The 14,865-nt window shown below is 41.7% G+C and overlaps 1 long non-coding RNA gene across 4 annotated transcripts in view; it reads right to left on the bottom strand.

Annotated features, from left to right (window-relative positions):
• The window catches only part of LOC131509585 (uncharacterized), a 139,338-nt gene that overhangs the window by 95,944 nt on the left and 28,529 nt on the right, over positions 1–14,865 (bottom strand). The gene's annotated exons all lie outside the window — the stretch shown is intronic.

A 14,865-nucleotide genomic window follows, 5' to 3' on the forward strand; every position in this document is an offset into this window, starting at 1 on the left:
CTTCAGCCATGTTTGATTTTGCCTCATTCACAGACTCCATTTTGTTCCCTATTCTTGTTTGACTTCTTTCCTTATGTTTGTACGCTAACCAGTCCTATTTCGCGTATTCTTCAAAGCCTTCGCAAATCTCTGCAAAAAAAGAAATAATTAAAATTTGTTTAAAAAACTCCCTTTAAAAAACATAAACTGAGCCGTCAGCCCAGAGCCTGGAGCTTGCTTCTGATTCTGTGTCTCCCTCTCTCTCTGCCCCTCCCCCGTTCATGCTGTGTCTCTCTCTGTCTCAAAAATAAATAAATGTTAAAAAAAAAAAAATAAAATAAAATAAAATAAAATAAAATAAAATAAAAAACATAAACTAATTAAAAAGAAATGTACTGACAATGTAGAGTCCAAATTCCCCTGGATCAGGGTGGCCCAATTGCAATGACAGTGGATGGAGTACCCAGTTGATGGGTCTGAGTTGTGAGAGGGACCTAAGCCTGGCTCCATTTCTCCAAATCACACTTGATCTGCCATTGGTTTCCTGAATGAGTATGGCCAGATGGTCAGTTGTTACTCTGCAAAGTGTGATAATAGCACTCCCCACAAGGTGTTCTAGAAAAGTTTTGAAGTGCTTGGGTGAAAAGAACCATAATATAATTTTTTTTTTTTTTGGAGTGGAGGGGATGTCAATACCCTTTTTTCATCACACCCTTTTTTCAGTAACCTTTTAAGAGCAGCTGATGTGTGTTGTAATCCAAAGCTGCTGACTCGGAATGAAAAATTGGTCACTGAAAGTACTTCAAGGTTTTTTAAAAAACAGCTAAAAGAGCCCATCCAAGAGCTCGCTTCTGAGTCCCAGGGAGGCCCCCAGATTTTCTCTTGCAGGAGAGATCTTCCTCACTGCACCCTAGCAGTAAGGCTGTCTGAGCATGAACAGGCCTGGAGCAGTGGAATAGACCTGGGTTCAAATCCTGACTCCACCACTAACCAGCTACCTGATCTTGGGCAAATTATTTTCACACCCTGGCCTCTGTTTCCTTATCTACGATGGAAATAATAACAGTTACCCCCGCCCCCCAGACTTTGTCAGTAGGATTAAACCAGATATCTATATCTAGATATCATGTGCCCAGTAAATGTGAGTTGCTGCTCTCAACAGGATGAGCAGCAGCTGGGGCATCATCTCTCAGGTATTCATCTTGTCTCTTCCACAGGTCCTTTCCCAGAGCAGACACAACCGAGGTTTTGGTGGGGAAGGGGTTCATTTTGGATCTGGTAGAATGTGTTGGGAACTTCATGTTATTGACAGAAAACCTTTCCAAGTCACCTCCTCCTCTAGCCACTGCCAGGGATGTGACATTATTCTCCTTGAAGCCCCTACCAATTACCCCCCAATACTTTTGAGGCATGCTTCATCTTCCTGTCTGCAGGATTCAATCAGGCCACTGTCCTACATGGAAACTAAGGGCAAGACTCCACACAGCTGGAAGTCCAGAAGCTATGTCATCTCTGTCAGAGAAGACCGGAATTAACCACTTGGAACTTCCTCCTCTGCCTCTGGGTTTCTGCTCTTCAGAGAATGTGGGTCCTTGTTATGGGATTTAGGAGACAGCAGAATTAGGAGGGAAACTGGGGAAAAGATTGATATTTGTACAAGTATGTGACCATGGCTGCCCCTAGGGTATGTGGGGCCCAGACAAATATATAAACAATCATATATAAGCAATTAAAGTCACCAAAATCTTCATACTAGCACATCTGGTGGCCCAATTTCAGGTGATCCCATGAAAGAAATACAAGTCAGCAGGAGCTATACAATCTCCAGACCACCCTCCTGGAACTAGGTCTGGGTCCTGGTCCCAATCCTGGAACAACGTCACAGGCACAAGGCTCGGATCTTCTGGAGCATCTGGTCAACCCTATACGAGCAGTAGAGGATGGAAGAAAGTCCTAAAGGGGAGAAATAGGCACCAGAGCCCACATGGGTCCTGCTACAGGGTCCAGGAGTCCCACCTGGATGGCACTGCTGACTCCTGCCTATCTCCAGCATTGGACAGGGAATAAGAAAAGTTCAAGGAAGGCACTCAAACAGCAGAGTCCTCTGAGGCACAGGGCTGGGCCAGATCTCAGGACAGGACTGCATTTGATACCAGAGCCTCTGCGAAAGTTTTCCTGAGTCAGGTTCAAAAGGAACAGTGCCTCCTTCCTCTTGGTGTGTGGACATCGTGGGGTTCTCGTAAATTCTAGACCAGACAGTCTTTCTCTTAAAGTTACTCCTGTCTCTCAAGGACTATAGCTGTGGACTAGAAGGTCCTAGTGCTATTACCATGAACTAGTTGCCCTATTAGCAACATGGCAGATAGAGATAAAAACAATTAAGATTGAATCTAGGACAAGGGCAAGCCAACTCAATTCTATCAGGAACTACTTGCAAATTCATTGTTTTTGCTTGGGAAGTTATAAGCCTGGACTCCTCCACAGGCCTGCCCCTCACATTTGCAGGCCTAGGGCAACAGTACACATGGAAGCCCCTGGCCCACAACCCACCCATTTCTCTTTTCTCTCTGCTAGCTCTACTCAGATCATAAAAGACCTTTTCCGTATGCATATGGACATCCCAGCTCACCCAGCCTATTTCTGTCTCCCCTGACCCCTGCCAAACCACCACTCCTTGGCCACCCTTTGGGTACACAGGTGGTATAATTAGCCCTCACTCAAAAGGACAGACCTGGGAAAGACATTTATATTGACCTTAGCATTGGGGCAAGGAATTCTGGTGTCCCTGGTACCTAGAATATGGTTTTGAAGTAGGGGGGCATGGACTGTAGGTGGACACACCGCTTGGGCTCCTGGACCTCTCATCCCCTGGGAAAGGCACAGACGGAGGAGGGCCAGAGCCAGTCCCATGAAAGCTAAAGCCAGAGCAGAGGCCCACCTGCCTGGGTCTAAGGGTAATCCACCCCAGCATATGATTTCCAGACCCATACCCCAACCCCTACTTCACTTTTCAGTTTCTACTTCCTCAACCTCCTTCGGCCCACTCCCCAACTGCTGCTTTTCACTCATGCATAAGAATTCCTAGTTCCTGTTTTTGAGTCATCCTGGATCTGACCTTGAAGCTAGTGTTATACAAAAAAGGAGATATTACATCTTTTTTAAAAGTCTACAGAACCTGAATATTTATGATACACCGCATCAAGATCTCCTAGCAAAGAAATGTAATTCTTGTCACCCATGGCTACTGAAAAATGACTTTCTGGATACACTAGTGGCACTTTTTATCTTTCATAGGCTGACAGATAATGGGATTGCAAGTTTCAAGCAGTAATCTCCTCATCTTATTGTGATTTCTGGGGGGGGGGGGGGGGGGAGACGATGTAGTTGAGCTCTATAGAGGACCGAACAGACAAGCAAAATAACACTCTGCCACAGGAAGTTCCCATAGTGGAAGAGATCTGAGGTCCCTTATACTCTTTCCAGGGGAACTGACATTGTTCCATTTTGTGATTAAGGACACCAGTGAAGAAGCAGAAAAGCAGCTATGAGATTTGCTCCAGAAATCAAATCCAGAACCCAAGTTCTTCCGCATTATGTGATATCGCAATATAATTTCTTTGAAAAACTGATCTGATCTTTCTTCTTTGAAGTCACACATGCTTTCCATGTAATTTCCTTACGGTGGTGTGGCATAATAAAAAATATTGAGCCTTTGTCCCAGTTTCTGGCACTTGGGTCCTAAAACCCTTGGAATCTCCAAAGCAATGAGAGTCTTTTGCATGCTAATAAGAGGACTGGCTGTTGGGGTCCCCTGGATCACTCCAGGATGGGGACCAGTCTCCAGAATGACCAAGCCTTGATTAGAAGCTAGGAACTTTCAGCCCTACCCTCCAACTCCAGGAAGGGGAGAGGGACTGGAGACTGAGTCAATGATTTAATCATTTGTGTGTATGTAGTGAAGCCTCCATAAAACCCGTAAATGGCAGGGTTCATAGAGTATGTGGGTTGGTGAGCATATCCCTGTGCTGGTTTGGTGGTGTACCCCAACTCCCTGTAACAGAAGCTCCTGTGCTTGAGACCCCCTCAGACCTCATCCTATATACCTCTTCATCTGGGTATTCATTTCTATCCTTTATAACATCCTTTATAATAAATCAATAAATGTAAGTAAAATATGTTCCCGAGTTCTGTGAGCCAGTCTACCATATTACCAAACCTAAGGAGGGGGGGTCATAGGACCCCCCCCCATTTATAGCTGGTAGGTGAGAATTATGGGAGGCCCAGGACTAATGACTGACACATGAAGTGGGAGGCAGTATGGTAGGACGGAGCCTTTAGCCTGCAGGGTCTGCACTAATGCAAAGTAGTATCAGAATTGAATGGAATCATTGAACACCAAGTTGGTGTCTGGAGAACCAAAGAATGGTTGTTGGTGTACACAACAGCCCAGAGTGGTTATCTGGCACTGCCCTTCATTATGGTCATTTGTGTTGGTTTTTTCCTATTAGTTGTATTTTCTTTGAGAACCCAAACTGGGTGTTATTCGTATTTGTATTTCTTACAACACCTAGCACAGAGCCTAGCCCACAATAAAAGATGAATAGACAACGTTGAACGGGTTCCAATTTGTTGTGTTGACTGCTCCTCAGATCTTTATGATCACACACATTTAGGAAGGCTGAGCTGGGCTGGGCTGGGCTATGTATGGCTCATAGTGACAAGGCACTGAATCATGGCATTCACCAAGGACATGTCTCTCAAACCTTCTTACCAGCCTGCTGACTTGCCTGGACCCCTATACTTACCCCTATTCTGTGACCACATCAGCAAGTTGTCGCAGCTCCAGTTTCAGAGACTTTCCTCAAATACACTTATTTGTAGATCAATTACAATTGATCAGGAGAAAAAAGAAGAATGAGCATTCAGCCTTTGACATTTTTACTCTAGAGTCTCTTACAGCTGAACTTGAATGACAAGTTCAGTCTGTCCTTAGGGAATGAAAGCCTTCCTCCTTCACCTCGCCTCCATCAAATCCTTAACAATAGCTATAAAACAGAAGACTCAGATCCCTAGCAGATCTCTAGGTAGGCTGGGGCAGGAGCAGGGAGCAGATTTTAGCAAATTCTGCAGGCTTTGCAGGGATTGTCCACCATGGAATGGCCAGCAGACCTCAGCAATTCCCATGTCTCACAATCACTCTCTCTGGTAGACATAGACCCATAGTCTCCTCTAAACACCAAACCACAGTGCAGTGAGCAGCAGAGGGCAGGCATCCAAAAGTCACACCAGAAAGACTCAGAGGAATGGTGTCCAAGTCTTTGTCTCCCAAAATCTATGTCCTTTATTGAGAAGAGAATACAAAAGGGAGGGGAGGAGAGGAAGGAAGAGCAGGGAAGAGTAGGGGAGGGCAAAGAAGGGAAGGAGAAGAGAGAGGAGGGGAGGGGGGGACAGCAGAGGGAAGGAGAGGACATCAACCAGGACAATGTGTAAGACAGCACAGCCTCTTAGCCAGCCAGGTCATGAACACGGGAGCCCACCAAGACTCATATTCTAAACTGTAGTTCTTCAGTTCAGCCTGGGTAAATGCATACTGGTTATAGCAAAGGATTCAAAAAAGCAAGACCTGACCGGGCTGCCAGAATCATAACCACAAAAGACAATTTTGTAGGTTTTGTGGCTATTTTCATTCACTCCCTGGATCAGAGTACATCTGACTCCCTACAGGATAATCTCCAGAATCCAGTCTATTCTCAAATGCCTCAAGTAGCAGGATTTTCACGGCCTCCCCTGGGAAGTCATTCTCAAAGTCGAATGGCCAGGGTATTTTGCCTTGATACTGAACATCCATCTTTCTTTTTCCTAACCTCATCCCTATTATCCTGTGGAATAAACCCCTTCCCTCGGCATTATTTGTTTCTCTAAGTATTTACCGATGCATTTCCCAGACATACTTACTGTACCATTTTGAGCATCTCTGCACTCGAGCTTCAGAGATCAAGAAACGGCTAAGAAATGCAGTGACAAATAAAGGCTCTGCCATCTGGCAGGCATAAACATAAATGAGATGTGAGCCCAAAATCTCAATAAAGAAGGGATCATCATCAATCCACCCTCTACGCAGAGCCCCACGACAACCAGAGAATTACCCTGCAGTGAGTGATGCTCTGCCAGTGGGACCCTGTTCTCCCCGTGATTCATTTTCACAGCCTAATGAGTTCTCCCTTCCCCAAAATGAGTTTATGAAATGCCAAATTTATCTTATCATATGTATCTTTAATTTCATTCACCCCACTTGGTATACTTTTTATCTCACTGTGCTATGGTGCCTGGTGTATAAATTTTCATTGCACAAACAGTGGAGCGTTAAGAGCTTGCCAGCTCCTTGATGTAAGTAGAGCAATCAGAGTGGGCTCTGAGCGTGGGCTGCGCAAGAGCACATTAGCCTTGTTTCCACCTTGATGAATGTGGGGAGATTCAGCTGTTTTCTCCGTACATTTAGAACTTTTTTCCACAATCCAGAAGAACTCCAGTAATTAAAAATGGCTACTCAACCATCTACTCTGGTCAAGAGGGCCTCCCTTCATCTCCCATCCACACCCCACCTCCAGCACATACCCTGTTCGGGCCAATCTCCTTCAGACCTCTTACTCTGATGCCTCACCAAAATGTCCTTTCTTCTCCAGCAAATGGTCACCCAATTTTATAGCTGGACAGTTCCTTAGTTGAGACTTTTTTTTTTTCTCCTTTCAGATAAGAGAGCTAGAGACTTGGAGAGAAAAGTTGGATCTGATACTTCCTTCCTTAATACAGACATTCATTGAACACTTACTGTATGACAGGAGAAGCACCAGATGCTCTAGGAATATACAGGAGGGACCCCTAATTCAAAGAGGGAGACATTACTCTTTTCACTCTTGACCTCCCTTCAAGCCATTCTCCAGATTGTAGCCAGAGTGAGCCATTTAAGCCATGAGTGAAATCAGGTCATTTCTCTGCTTAGGAAACTTCGGGGACTTGCTATGCATTCAACTAAAATCCAAACTTTTTTTTTTGTTTGTTTTCCTGTTTGGGCGCACAGTCATGCAAGGTCTAGCCCTGGCTACCTCTGCACCTCCACCTCTTCCACTCTCCATGGCTCACCAAATTCCAGCTCCATTACTAACCGGCTTTCAATTCCTACAATGCACCAGGTTCTCTCAGAGCCTTCCTACATACTCCTTCCCTTTTGTTCCTTCGGTCCAAAATGCTGCCCTGAATCCTCTCAGTGACCCCCTACAGTGTCACCTGGCTTACCTGGCTAGCTCGTTGTCATTTTTCAGGCATCAGCTTAACTGTCACCTCCTCAGCCTTCTATTACAGCGGATCCCCATCCCACCCTAAGGTCACTTTCATTGTTCTCTGGATTTTCCCTCAAAGCAACTCACACAATTTTTGCTATATGTTTATCTGTGCTTCCCTGTTTAGCGTTTGTCTTCCCAAACAAATGCTGTTAGCAATTAGTATGCTAAAAGATAAACTGAGATACATTAAGTTTTTGAACAGTTTATTGGAACAACTATTGATCTGACTCAGGCAGTGCCAAACCAAAATTGGGTAGAGGTCAGAAGCTAAGGGAAAGACTTAGAGCAACGAGAAGACACAGAAACAGCAAAGAAATCACCTGCTTGGTTATAATCCGAGTTGCCTTATTTAGGGAAGCCTGGTTAGTTGTGATTTATTGTTCTTAAGTTTCAATTTCATAACTGTAAGGCATTTACAGAAATTGACTCTGGCTTGGGTTTCAGTTTGTTTGTGTAGGCTGCCAAGACATTAGAGCCATTTCGGTCCAATGGTTGCCTTGTTCAATGACTCTAAAAATGATTAGACAAAATCTTTAGGAAAACAAGGATCTCGTATGTTTTATACACAAAAAACCCAGTTCAGTGCCTTCACAGACTGGCTCAACAAATACTTGTTGAAAGATGACTTCCTGAGGAGGTGACACGAGCTGAGTCCCAAAGGGCAGGAGGGAGTTAGTAGACAAAGGCAGGGGAGTGGCATTGCTGGCATCGGGTGAGGCATATGCGAAAGTCTAGAAGCATGACCATACAAAACCATACGTTACCAAGTATGGTTTGAACACTGCGTGGAAAAGGAGGAATAGTGGGTGATGAGGTTGGGAATGCCTGCCAATGAACATGGACACTCTTCTGTACACCAGGGAGAGCTAATGAGTAGGTTTTTAAAGGAGCAGAAAGATAGTGCATTTGTATTTTTGTATTCCCTAAAGGTCACTTTGGAGAAAGGGTAAGAGAGGGAGGCTACTGCAGGCACCCAGTGGTGGATAACAAAGACCTGGAAAGAATGATTCAAAGGAGATTTAGAAAATCAGATGGGATTTAGTGATCAATTAGCTGCTGGGGTGAAGAAGAAGGAAGAATCCAAGATAACACCCAGAGAGATTTCTGGCTGAGGCCATGGGGCTGAAGGGCTATCATTAATTTAGAAGCACGGTCATAGAAATAACTTGGTTCTACAGTATTTCCTTCAAGGTCGACACAAAGATTCACATGCTTCATCCTACAATGATTTTTCCCCTGCTCTGAACTCATCCAGCATTTCTTTTTATAGACTGTACAACCTTCCCAAACAGGATGGATTCACTCGTATCCATCAGGGCCCTGCAGGAAACAGATGGCACCTCACGAGGAGTAATTGGGTAGAGTACACTGAATATTTACAAAGGTGTGGGGAGGGCACAGGCAAATCAACAACTAGCACAGCTAGTAATGGCTCGTCAGCTCTCCAATAGGCCTGGCCCACTCCTGCCCTGGGGTCACTGTCTGTGTTGCCTTCCCTGCTTGAAATGTTCTTTCCCCAAATATCTACACGGCTCGCTTCTTCCCCTTCTTAACTCTTTACTAAGATGTCACATTAGCCTGGACTCTTTAAAATTGTTAAAAGGCAAAACAAAACAAAACCTCTCCCCCTTTACCTGCTTGATTTGCCCCTAATCATTTATCACTACCTACCATACAATGTATTTTACAAATTTACCTTACATAAGATAAATGTAATGAAATAAAGACAAAGTCTTCCTCAGATGAAGTGACGTTGAGCCTCAACCTGAATGAAGTGAGAGAGTGGGCCATCAAAATAGCTGAAGGAAGAATTGAGGGGGTGGGGAACAGCATGGGCAAAGGCCCTGAGGTAGGACTGTGCATTCCGTGTTCTAAAAAACCAAGAGGGAGGGTGAGTCACAGAAGTTGAGGTGGGTGAGGGCTGGTGCAGATCATACCAAGGAACTGAACTTCATTAATTTTAATGAATTTAAAGTTAAATGGACACATGCCACTAGTGGTTAATATACTGGACAGCACAGGTGTGTATAATATCAAATACTTCAGAATACTTGAATAATTTTTTTCCCAAAGGTATGCTGCTGCTACATAAATCTTCAGATTTACTCCTTTTTGCTTTCCCAAGAGATGTTAGTGCCCAAATAGGATTTCTCTGGGAAACTGCTGTTGCTAAGATATTTTCCATACTTAGACTATGATAGCAAGTGTTCTAAAGAGCTGAGGCAAATAGCCACATGACTTAAGGCAGGAGGGGGGGGAAGAAAAGAAAAAACTTTCAACTAAAATAATAAGGCAAAAGTTGGATCATGACCTAAATTACAATCTTTTTTAGGTTTACAAGGCATTTTTATCTTTGCTATGTTGAAAAGGTCTTCACTATCAGGTGGAGCAGACACTTTCACTGAGAAACCTGAAGCAGGACAAAGGTGAAGGGACTGCCCAAGGACAAGAGCTGTCAGTCTAGGGCCTGAACTTCTGGCTCTGGGTCTCACTGTCTCATCCTGACAATGTGTATTAGTTCTGACTTCTCTTAGCTCGTCCAAGACCATTCCACATGATTCCCTGTGTACTTTTATAAATGAATTTACTGGTTCAATTTGAAAACTACACCCTCCTCAAGCATTTCATTTGTCTAAATTATCTAAAGATTATTTTTGATGAAGCTTATGTTTAGGAAGCTGTCCAAAAAGTATTTTATGGAGTTCTATTACTAGCTAGCTATAGTGTGCCTTAACTAATAACAGGTCTGGTGATTTTCTCTATTGATTTCCTGCTTCCAATTTTATTGATTTATGCTCTAATTCTTACTGTTTACACACACACACACACACACACATACACACACACACACACAATTATATACATATTTGACGTAGGATGAATTATTGTTCAAAATATGTGTGGCCCCTCCCTCTAAACCACAGGAAAGATTATACTTCCTACCCCATAGACCTCAGGCTTGGTTGTATTTTTTTGGCCAAAGGTATGCTCCACTTCCAAGCACAAACTGCCATCATGTGCTTCCACCATCTTCTTTTTCCTTTGCCATGAGAATAGTGATGTCCCTGAAAGGGAATACTCCTTCAACCTGGATCCCAGAGTGAAGACGTAAAACAGAGCTATAGTCAGCCCACAGCCAGCATGTAAGATAGGTAAGCCACTCACTTTACTACTGACAGCCAATGAGATTTGTGGCATGTTTGTTACTGCAGCATATCCTTACCTAAACTGCCTAATACAATATACAAAAGAGGTAACGGTTTCTTTTTCAAAAATTGTTCAGAATATAAATATTGCTCTTAAGACTTCCTCTTTTCATGTAACATATCTTGAATCCTATGTTCTCAACTACTAGGTTAAGCTGCCTCTCCACAGTCTTGCCCTGGAAGGAAACAAAATACTACCAAACTACAAACAATGAAGACATTGCCATTACAACGTTGTCAGGCTAAGTGAGGGTTGGAGAAAGGAGTTTTGTGATCTCAGGTTCACTCTGCATATTGTAACATAGTATTTATCCAGTGGTTACAGGCAAAGGGCTGTCAATAAAGCTAATTACGAGGTTCAGTCAGACACTAAACTTAAAACTATTTTGGACCCTTATTATTTTCAAACCAACATAAAAAGCTCTTTTCTACCATCTGCATGCATCCCTACCCCATTATTCTCCTATCAGACTAAAGATCTTTTTTACTGTTTTCTTTTTGGGAGACCTAAAGGAATCTCCAGAAAACAGCCTAACAGAAACAACAGTGTAAGTAGTGTGCCCTGATTAAAACCAATGCTTACCCAAAATGTGGCAAACTAACTTGATCAGAGAGATATATAAGAAAGCCTTGTAATCAGGGCACCTGCTGGCTCAGTCAGTAGAGCTCGCAACTCTTGGTCTCAGCGTTGCTAAGTTAGAGCCCCACATTGGGTGTAGAGATTGTTTAAAAATAAAATCTTAACAAAAAAGCCTTATTATAATCCCAAATCCCCCTTTTTAGCAAGAACTAACACTCAGTTTCATGTTCTACTATGAATTAGGCATTGCGTCTAAGGCTCACATTCAGCACTTGTGAAGCTATATGTTAACATTAAAGCTCTCTCTTTGAAGTAGCTTTATTTCTTTCATTTTGAAAATAATGTGCTCATAATAGTAAACCAGGAAAATTAGTACAAATATTTTTAAAAAGATAAATTAGGGGCGCCTGGGTGGCTCAGTTAGTTAGGCGTCCGACTTCGACTCAGGTCATGATCTCGCAGTCCGTGAGTTCGAGCCCCGCGTCGGGCTCTGAGCTGATGGCTCAGAGCCTGGAGCCTGCTTCCGATTCTGTGTCTCCCTCTCTCTCTGCCCCTCCCCCGTTCATGCTCTGTCTCTCTCTGTCTCAAAAATAAATAAACGTTAAAAAATGTATATTAAAGAAAAAAAAAAGGTTAAATTAATTGGGGCAAGTGGCCGGCTCAGTCAGTAGAGTGTGCAACTCTTGATCACAGGGTCGTGAGTTCAAGCCCCACACTGGGCATGGAGCCTAGTTTAAAAAAAAGAAGATAAATTAACCATATTCTCACAACTGAGAGACATAAGCACTACCAAAATTTTGATGCTTTTCCTTCCTGTCTTTGCTTCTATGCATATGGTTCTCTTAACTGAGATCGGCGTTTATATAATTCACACTGTCATTTAACATTAAGTCATAAGTATTTCCCACATGTTTATAAAGTCTTTGCATTGTATTCCATTATATAGATATCACAATGTATTTAGCTATTCCCCTCTTCTTGAACATTTTAATTAATGTCATAATAAGCAACTTGGTATACAAATCTTTGCCCACGCTTTCTAGTATTCGCTCATTATTTATTTACAGTAGTTTTTTTTTTAATGGAATCACTGAGTTAAAGCCTATATAATTCCTTTGTCCAACCCTAACTTAGCCTAACAAAGATGTAATGGCAGTGTCTTCATAGTTCCAAGGCTTTTGATGTATATTGTACTAATTGCCTCTGGACCCAAATAACAAGAAATCCCACCATAAGCCCACACATCAAAAGGCCACCGATGTCAAATACAAACACACACACACACACACACACACACAGTGCATTTATTAAAGAATATATGGGTACCAGAATCAATCAGGACCCAGGACACAACATTACCCATAACCCTAAACACCCACTTTCATGAATAAGACTATTCCAGCCCCAGGGACACACAACTTCACCTCTCTCGCCAGATGTCCTTAAAACACAAAAGTAACTGCATCTGAATACCCGTAAGATTTATGAGTTATGCCACTGCCACATCAGAGATGGACACTTCTCTGGAGAGGTAGAAAGCACATAGGTAAGAGAAGACAAATTAACCTGACAAGCCCTTCCTGTCAACATAAATGCAGCAGCTTCTAAGAAAAGAAAGTACCATTTGCTAGTAGTACTGTGTGTGTGTGCCTACTTTCTGATTTCCCTTCATGCTAGATGTATAGTCCTAACACACTCAAGAACTGGTGTTCCCTTTGCAGTGAGAAGGAGCACTTTGCAATATTAATCAATTTATATTACTCTTACATTTGATTCTATGGAGGTAAAGATATAACATACATGATGCATGATAACAGTTCTTTATGTTAGCGGACATTGGACATTGATACTGAACAATTTTGAATAGCTTTATGTTTATAAAAACATTTGCTAATATTTAATTAAACACTTAAAATTAAACTAAAATTTATTTAAATAAGTCTTATCTAAAATTCTGATAGTCATTATTTATAACTCTCATTTGCCTTTATATTTTAAAGTAATTCTGAATATTTTAGATGAAAATAACTCTCTAAAAACATATATAATACATAACTTTAATTTTCCATTTCTTACATTTAGCTTAATTTACATGTGTAATGGAGAGATTTTCAAATGTATATCCTTTGAGTACAATTACATACTTAAGTATTTAGATAAATAGCATATGAGCTTCCATTTATATTCTCTTGCTGGGCTCCCAAATGTCAGAGATAGGCCTACGGTGAGGGGTTGACAAATTTCTCTCTACCAGCAGTATGTGAGCCCACATTTTCCCACACCAAGTTTAAATCTTACTTCTGATAATTCTCAGTGATTAAGTAAAATTTTTCATTTCTTTTGCTTTGATTACTAGTGACGATGAACTTTTTAAATATATGTTTAACTAGTCACTTGTAAATTCTCTTCAAGTAATCTATCTCTTCATACACTTGGCCCATTTTAAATTTAGGGCATTAACATTTTTTCTTATTGATTTGAGTGAACACATTATATATTAAATATATCCACCCTTAGTCATATTTCTTGCAAATGTTTCCCCAAATTATCAATTATTTTACATTTTTATTTATATTTTTTACATACATTTGTATACAGTCAAATCTATCCATCTTTTCTCTTGTGATTTCTCCTATGGAGTTTATGCTTACAATACCCTTTCCCACTCAGAAATCAGATAAATGTTAATCTTAATTTTCTTCTAGTATTTTCACTTCTTTAAACACAATGCACTCACTAATGTACCTGGGATTTATTTGGACATGACATAAATTCATGATTGCATTAATTTTTTATATGTAGCTATCTAAATCTTTCTCAGTGACTTGAAATGCTTCCTTTATTGTGTACTAACTTTTGGAGTTTGCTTCTAAAGAAATATATTCCCTTCTAGGGATGCCTGGGTGGCTCAGTCGGTTAAGTGTCCAACTTTGGCTCGGGTCATGATCTTGCGGTTTGTGAGTTCCAGCCCCGTGTCCGGCTCTGTGCTGACAGCTCAGAGTCTGGAGCCTGCTTTGGATTCTGTGTCTCTCTCTCTCTGCCCCTCCCCAGCTCATGCTCTGTCTGTCTGTCTCTCTCTCTCTCTCTCTCAAAAATAAATAAACATTAAAAAAACTTTTAAAAAATAAAAATTTTTAAAAATTTAAAAATACATTCCCTTCCATTCATCTATGAGTCTATTCTTGAGCCACATTAACTAATTATTGCACAGATACAATATTCTAAATTTCTCACGAGATTAGTCCTTCTCTTTCCATTCATCTTTTCAGACTTTTCTCCCTTTCTCATCTTTCCATTCTTGCAGGTGAACCTTGGAGTCAGTCCTCAATTTGCTGCCCCTTTGGGCTCTGCCTTGACTGGAAGTAAAGCCAAAACCAGGAGACCACCTGGTAGAGGTATGGGAGTGGGTAATCCTTAAAAATAAGTCTAAGTCTATTTAATACAGTTGTCTACTTACTACAAGATTACTCCTAACTCTAAAATCAGTCTCTGGAACTTTAGTACCCACAACTATTTTGTTATGTATGGAAAGTGCATAGCTTGTGGTCAAATGGACTATCACATTGACCTTAGACAAGACAAATGAACTTACACAAGTTATTTAACTTCTCTGAACCTCAGCTTCCTTATCTGTAAATAGAAGTGGGTAAAGCTGACCTCACAGAGCTGTTGGGAGAATTAAGAGATCATGTAGGTAAAACAGCCAGCATGGGGTCCAGCATATGGTGAGTGCTCTTGAAATGTTAACTTTTTTCTCCCA

The sequence above is a fragment of the Neofelis nebulosa genome, chromosome 4 (assembly GCF_028018385.1).
Source record: "Neofelis nebulosa isolate mNeoNeb1 chromosome 4, mNeoNeb1.pri, whole genome shotgun sequence".
NCBI classification, from domain to species: Eukaryota; Metazoa; Chordata; class Mammalia; order Carnivora; family Felidae; genus Neofelis; species Neofelis nebulosa.